Genomic DNA, 8294 nt, shown 5'->3' with positions numbered 1-8294 from the left:
TCTGGTCCTGGGCTTTTTTTGGTTGGGAGACTATTGATGACTGCTTCTATTTCTTTAGTGGAAATGNGACTGTTTAGATCGTTAATCTGATCCTGATTTATCTTTGGTANCTGGTATCTGTCTAGGAATTTGTCCATTTGATCCAGGTTTTCCAGTTTTGTTGAGTATATATAGCCTTTTGTAGTAGGATCTGATGATGTTTTGGATTTCCTCAGGATCTGTTTAGCCATTTATCCAGCCCCCAAGGATAGCTTTATGGGAAAATTATGTAACATCTTTGACTTTAAAAGTTTTAAAGTAGTTGTTTTCAAATCATACACTTCTTTTGTTTGTTTCTTTGGTTTTGTTTTTGTTTTTTCGAGACAGGTTTTCTCTGTGTAGCCCTGGCTGTCCTGGAATTCACTCTCTAGACCAGGCTGGCCTTGAACTCAGAAATCCCCCTGCTTCTGCCTCCCAAGTGCTGGGATTAAAGGCGTGCCCCACCATACCGGGCTAAAATCATACACTTTAATTGTTATGTGTACATGCTATGTAAATACTGAAAAAGGAAGAAATTATCATCTGACTTAAACAATATTTCATTATTTTTTGAAATTTTTATACAATATATTTGGACATATTCATCACCTTCTACAAGTCATCCCCATAATCAAATTCAGTACCTTCCCTTCCCACCTGCCCGTCTTTGAATTTTCTTCTTCTCCTAGTCTCCTCTCCCTCCTCCTCTCCTTCTCCTTACCCAGTCTTCTTTGTGTTGCTCAGCTAGTCTTAGGGGAGCATGCTTCCCTGGAATGTGGTCACCCCATTAGGGATCACACTCTTTTTTTGTTTGTTTGGTTGGTTTGGTTTTTTTTTTTTTTTTTTCTTCAAGACAGGGTTTCTGTGTGTAGCCCTGGCTGTCCTGGAACTCCCTTTGTAGACCAGGCTGTCCTCAAACTCAGAAATCCACCTGCCTCTGCCTCCCAAGTACTGGGATCAAAGGCGTGCGCCACCACTGCCCAGCTGGGGTCACACTCTTAATAAAAACTGACTCCCCTTTCCCCAGCTCCTCCGCTAGTGGGGGAGGAGGGTTTGTACCCGTCCTCCTCACTGCATTCTGGGATTATTTTCTGGCTTGAGGTTGTACAGGTCCTGTGCATGCTATCACAGTAGCCACCTATGAACTGCCCTGTTGTGTCTGGAAGACACCATTTCGTTGACTTATCCACCATCTCTGGTTCTTACAGTCTTTGTAACTCCTTTCTCTAGGATCTTTGAACCTTGAGGAGAGGATTGATATGTATGTCCCATTTGAGAAAAGGAACGAGAATAGTGTCTACCAAATATCAGATGAACTTGGATTATTATAATTATTGTCTCTGTGACATCTTTAATGTCAGTCCAGTCCTTCCCCCATTTTTTTTTTTTTTACCTAAAATATCATGTTAAATGAAGAAACTCACTGAGAGTTTTTTTACTATTCCTAGATGCAGCTAATAGTTTTTTTGGTATCTTTTCCTCAGTTGTTTGAGCATCCACCTCACAGTCTCTGATGATGGCCTCTCTGGTCCAGAGCCCAGCGTTTAAGTATGGACTTAGCATGAGTTTATGACCTTGAGTAAAGCCCAGTGACTTCCTTGACCTGTCAGAGTTTCTCAGGCCTCCCTACTTTCTAACCGCTCTATTCCTAGAGACAAACTAGATCTGAAGAACAAAAGGAACTGTACTTCTCCTACAACATGGTGTGGTTAGTGGAAATATTAGAAGGCATTAATGAGCTTGAGCTTTTCAAGATCCCTCTATTTTGAGCATTTCTTTATGGCTTTACAGCCTAGCTCCAGAGACTTCACAGAGGCAGCAAGTCTAGCTGCTTCCTTCCATGCTATCAAAAATAGTTTCTTGTCACCAATATCATAGACTAGAAATGAGTGTTTTTATCAGAGGCATTACCAATCTTCCCAGCGAGAACACCAGCACTCAGCTATCACATGGATATCAGTGTAGTCAAACGACACCCAAAAGCTCACTGCCGCAGCCTGTCTGGGTTCAGAATATTTTTATGCACTGCAGTGAGAAAAGCAGGTGCACGCACGCATCTATTTCTAAGATTTGACTATTTTGTCAGATGATTTACGTTGAAAATTTCTGCAGATGTCAACTTAAGCCAATTTTTGCTATTAGTAGAACAGTTTAAAAGTTGGCTCTCATAAGCCTCACAGATATACTTCCTGTGGAATGCCTTAAACCTAAAGTTGACTCAAAATGGAACCCTTTCCCTTTTGCCGTGTCAGCGCCTCTCACTTTTTCCCTGTCTGGGGTCAGCATTGCTTGGCAATATCCCTTGATACCCTCTCGTCCTGCAGCCTCGCCTTCTACTGTTGCTTTTCACTGGTGAGTGGCTGTGCCAGCCCCTAGGGTCTTGAAGGGAGAGTCTTCTAGGTAGGGATGCTTCAGCATTGGAGTCTTGAGAGTTTATAATGGGCCAATGTGTATGAAATGGTTAGTTTTCTGGCAGGGATCACAATCCTGGTGAGAACTGTGAACTAACCTAATAGTCTAGCATTTCCTGGTAAGGTAAAGTTTCTACAGGTTATTTATACCGATGTCTTTTATCAACAACTTTCTGTACTTTCATAGTGTCTATGGTCACCTCTTTACTGCCTTAACCTTTTGTTTATAAAATCCTTTGTTCAATAATATCATGTCTTTTTAAAAACTTTTTATTGATTCTTTGTGAATTTCACATCATGCACTCCAATCCTACCCATCCTTCCACAGTCACTCTCTGCCTTTGCAACCCTTCTTGCAAAGAAAAACAAAACAAAACAAAACAAAACAAAACAAAACAAAGGAAACAACAACAACAAAAATCCATCTTTCTATGGAAGCCGTAGTGTGTCATAGTGTGTCACATAGTGCATTCTTTTGTCCAAACAGCTTCACATGCAAATGTTCATTGCAAGTCACTGGTCTGGTTTAAGGCCCCTGGTTTCTGTTACACTATCCATACTGGATCCACACAGGGACTCCTCTCAGATATCCCCTTGTTAGCCTGTGTCATGGAGATCCTGCAGCTTTGGATCTGCAGGACCACCCCCTTTACGCACTCCAGCAGTTCATAGATGGGTTGGATGTTGGGGTGCCCTGGTTCTGTGCCTGGGTGGTAGCTGAGATGGTCAACCTTCCAGCTCTCCTGTGCCCTTGCCACCAGTACCAGGTCTCTCACTTTGCCCTGGCAAGGAGCAGGGGCAGCCTCTCCTGTGCTAATAACCATGGGACTGGCACGCCTGCACCTGTGCCACCAGAGCCAGCTCTACTGTGCCTCACAGGCAAGGTGCTGCCCCCTCTCTGAGTGCTACAGTCTGTGAGGGGTAGGGGTGTGATGATGGTGGGGCGTAGTGAGGGACAGGATCTGCTCTTCGATGTTCTGGATGTCAACATGGCTTCAAACACCAGCCGAGACTGGGGATATGCATCTGGCCTTTGATAGTAGCATGGACACAGACTCCTGCTGCTGCAGGGCCATGGACTCAGACATGGCCCTCAGCAGCAGCGCTGGCTGGGACGTCACCGTGGCCTTAGATGGCAGCACAGGCTACTCACTAACCTCGTGTCTCCAGTTCCACCTCTCTCCCTAGTGCACAAACCATCTAGCTTCTCTTTTTCTCCCAACCCTCTACCACATACTTGCTTATCATAGTGGTGCCCACCCACCCATGGAGCCTTGTGCTTGCTGGTGGGCCTCTGGGTGTCCTCCAGCTGAATATCACATCTTTTAATTACTGTCATTCCTGTCCATCTTATCATGGATCATGATATTATGGTATGTTATTGTGTTCAGTTTTCTTAAAGTATCTAAAAAGAAGTAGAAAGCTATACCTCTCAATTACCTACAAAAAATCTTGTGAATTACCTTAAGGTTAAGATAAACTGGCTCTCCTTACTGGGGTGATTTGCTTGCTCGCTTTGAGACAGTTTGACTATGTATCCACATTTGGCCTGTAGTTCACTGTGTAGACCAAGTTGCTCCCAAACACACAGACATCTCAAACACACAAGCCTTCCAAATGCTGGGTGTAAAGGTGTGCACATTATTGCCCAGCCTACTCAGTTGTGTTTGGAGTAATTTAATATAGTATACTTTTAATTTAACATGACCAAATCCTGTGAAAAATTATAGCCAGTTTTATCTAAAATACAGCTTTGGGTGTTTGTTTGTTTGTTTGTTTGTTTGTTGGAGTGTTTGGGTCCAACCTGAGGCCTCAGGTTTGTAGACAAGCCCTTTATCCCAGCTCCGAAATATCTTTTGTTACATATTTTATAGAACAGAATCTTTAGTGAACCTCAGTGTTTTGGTAATATTACTATATTATATGCAACAGTGTAAATATTAGCAATGAAGTTTAAAATCACCATTTTTGCCAAACCCAAACAACCTTCACAATTACCAGAGGTTACAGGGTTTTATTGGTTAAGGAATAAAATATTAAAGTGTAGATGTGCACCTGCTGTATGTATATACTATACTAGTTTAGGAACTATAGTTCAGTTTCCTAGATGTTTGTATTCATAGATGTGTCTGTGTATGCCTGTGTGAGTGTATTTGTGTACATGTGCGTGTATAAGCTTAAGTCTGTGAATGCATGTCTGTATATGTGTGTGAATGTACTTGTATATGTGTGAATGTATGTGTGTATAATGTGTGTGCATGCATACACATATGTTTGTGCCTGTGTGTCTTTATATGCACATACATGTGTATATTTGTGCATTATACAATAGTGTACTTTTCTGGGTATGTGTGTGTGTGTGTGTGTGTGTATGTGTTTTCTGAATCCAGTTTATTAAGAGTAACAGGAAGACCATTTAGAAAACTTTACAGTTGAAAAACTTATGTATAAAGTTTATCAGTATGTCCACGCCATGTTAAATTGCTGCAGAATATTTACTCAAATTCCAGATAAGCAACTGATTTACCTGTACTATAAGCATGTCCACCCCAGCAGCAAGGGAGCCATATATAAAGCTAAACTCAAGTTACAAAATAATGAATCATTTCTTCATTTTATTCCAATTATGTAAATTCTGTTATATGAATTGTTTTTTAGAATCAGATATACTAGAATTAACATATACAAAATAATGTGTGTATTTCTACTTCAGCAGGTTTTTGTTTGTTTGCTTTGGTTATGGTTTTTTTCAAGACAGGGTTTCTCTGTATAGCCCTGGCTGTCCTGGAACTCATTCTATAGACCAGGCTGGCCTCGATCTCAGAAATCCACCTGCCTTTGCCTTCCAAGTGCTGGGATTAAATGCGTGCGCCACCATGCCTCTTCAGCAGCATTTTAAATGTTAATTTTACTCATAAAGTCAAAGCATAGTTGGCAATGGGATAGGCAGTGGAGAGAATGGAGTGTGGGGCCAGACAACAGCACTGGTGACAAGATAAGGCAGACATCACAAGGACAAGATACACGCATTACTTCCCAGGCCGGCAGTGACCCAGGCCCAGGTTCTCATACTTCCATGGTTGCCCATTGAAGGTGTTACATTGTTTTAATTCATAATTTGAAATTATACAAAGAATAAAACATTTTTGCACGTTCTTAAGGTTAGTGTTTTAGTATCTAAAATGACATGCTATGTGGTACAGTGAGTTTAATTATGTTAGTTTGTCTTGACCAGGGTCTTCTTGTGCTGTCCAAGCTTGCCTCAAGCTCTTTGCTTCCTTTTTGCCTGTCTGGTTCCCTTTGCTGGCATTACAGATGTGTGCCATCATTTCTGGCCTAATTTTTGTTGTTGTTGCTTTTTAGTTTTTTTGTTTTAATTGACCTTAGCATTGTCTTTTTGTTTGGTGTTAGTTTTGAATATAGCTGCAAATGAAGGGATCATCATTTCTATTCTTCCATAGTTAGTATGGACTCATGAGACCAATTCAGAATTGAGTAAGGTTTACAGTAACAGTGTGAAGTCAGCTTCAAGAACAAGTTCAGGGGATGGAAAGAAAGTTCATGTAGTAAAATGCATGCCCTGCAAACATGAAGGCTTGTGTTTAGCTCTCAGAAACCATGACAGTTGGCAGGTATGGTGGTACTGAGGAGGAGGAGATGGGGTGATGATCGGAGCATGGGATATGGCTAGTCTGGTTGAGTCTGTTAACTCCAAGTGCAATGAGAGGTCTTGTCTCAAAAGGTAAGGTAGAGAGCTATAAAGGAAGACAGCTAATGTCAACTTCTGTTGGTCCCCAGTGGTGGGGAGCTGGACATCGGCAAATATCTGAGACTTTGTGACCATCTAGTATATCCTAATTGTCAAGCCCAGGTCAGTGAGAGACACCTGTCTCAAAAATTAAGGTAGATGGTGCCTAAGGAACAATATCACAATATCCATGGTTAACTTCTGGCTTCCATGCCCATATATATATATATATATAGATAGATATAGATATAGATATAGATATAGATATAGATATAGATATAGATATAGATATAGATATAGATATAGATATAGATATAGATACACATGTATAGATACATACATGTGCATGTGCCCCTCACAAAATAGGCTAAATCCACAAGTACTGAAGGGAGTTTTTTCAAAAAGAAGTCTGTAGTAGGTCATCCTGATGTAAGCTCCATGATATAGTGTATAGATGTTTCGTCTGTAAGTGGTCCTTATTACATCATCATGACGTAAGCTCCATGAGTGTAGATGTTTCTTCTGTAAGTGGTCCCCATTACATCATCGTGATGTAAGTTCCATGAGCGTAGATGTTTCTTCTGTAGTGGTCCTTATTACATCATCATCACATAAGCTCCATGAGTGTATAAATGTTTCTTCTGTAAGTGGTCCCCAGCACATCACCCCGACATACATTCCATGAGTGTGCTTCTAGCGTAACCATAACAGTCTAGTTAGGAGCATTAAAGTAAACTTGAAAAGTAAATCTTGTAAGAGCAGAAGGACAGTATTCCTTCTTAAGTTTAATTTAAATTTAACTAGTGACTGGCCATGGCCAAAACACTAGACGCATTATAGTAACCTGGAAAATGTTCCCATGTAAAAGAAAAGGGATTGAGGTTGTTAGGCGATTCAAACTACAAAGTTTGTATTTTTCAGATTACTTCTTGAAAAAGATGAAAATCTAAATATTTGTGACCTAAACCTGTATGTATTAAGTGGAAAATCTTGAGCTCCAAAAAGAAATTAGATGAAATTTGTTCCCTGCCTTATAGCTTAATAAATTGGTTAAAGTGTGACACAAATACACATTTGACACAAATATGTTAGAAAAACCTATTTAGTGACTAATTTTAAACCAATAACTACTATAGATTACATCATTTCAGTACAAATGTATTATATTTATGTGATATTAATATAATAATGAAGTATTGCAATTGTCTGTATATATTTATATTTCACTTACAGCTTTGTATGGTAATAGGTATATATTTAAATATTTCTGTATATTTTTATAAATGGGATGATAAAGACACAAAGGATGCTTAATTTGTAGTGACTGAACTATATAAATTAATGTAACAATGTAGTCAATACTCAAATGCCTTCTACTGCATATGATAGATGGTACTTTTGTTCAGAAAATAGTTATAAAGCCCTCTTAAAGTCAATAACAATAATCATAAACAATATAATTCTATCAGCATAAGTTAGTGTTACCATGAATATATTAATTTAGCACAGTATTACACTTAATAAATTATCATTAGTCATAAATAAATACATTTTCACATGTGCATATTTTTAGCCTTTAACACTTACAGTCTTAGGGGTTTTTTGACAGGCTAAGGTAAAAGATGCTCATTTCCAATTTGTAAAGCAGTGTAATCAGTCTTTTGAAGCCCACTGCAATCAATATCTATGCAAATGGAGTGGCTTTGGAATTTACATTGCTTTGTCAATCACCCCTGGATTTCCCACCCTGCACTCAACATACTAAGAGAATATTTTTCTTTTTAAAGGGACAGCGACTTCTCTTTTTTTGTCTAAGTATTTTTCTATGAATGGGTAGGATTACTTTGATTATCTCACCCCCTACCCTTTTCCTACCTATCTGTCCACCTCTACCATTTGTCAGCTCATGTTGTCAGTCATATGTTGGAGAGGAAGGATTCCTAAACTCATTCCCTGCTCCTCTGATGTTGCTCTTGTTGACTTTGTGTCCTTAGGAAAAGGATCAGACCTCTGGAAACTTGTGCTGGTTTAACCAGTATCCACAGAACAATGGTCATGTACCCCCAGTGTACTGGCTAGTTTTGTGTCAACTTGACATAGCTGGAGTTATCACAGAG

The 8294-nt window shown here is 39.7% G+C and overlaps 1 protein-coding gene across 1 annotated transcript in view; it reads left to right on the top strand.

The window, feature by feature from the left end:
* Atg10 (autophagy related 10) overlaps nt 1-8294 on the top strand; it is a 291273-nt gene that overhangs the window by 116817 nt on the left and 166162 nt on the right. The window lies entirely within an intron of this gene.

The sequence above is a fragment of the Mus pahari genome, chromosome 11 (genome assembly GCF_900095145.1).
Source record: "Mus pahari chromosome 11, PAHARI_EIJ_v1.1, whole genome shotgun sequence".
Taxonomy (NCBI): Eukaryota; Metazoa; Chordata; class Mammalia; order Rodentia; family Muridae; genus Mus; species Mus pahari.
This window is presented reverse-complemented; position numbering and strand designations above follow the sequence as displayed.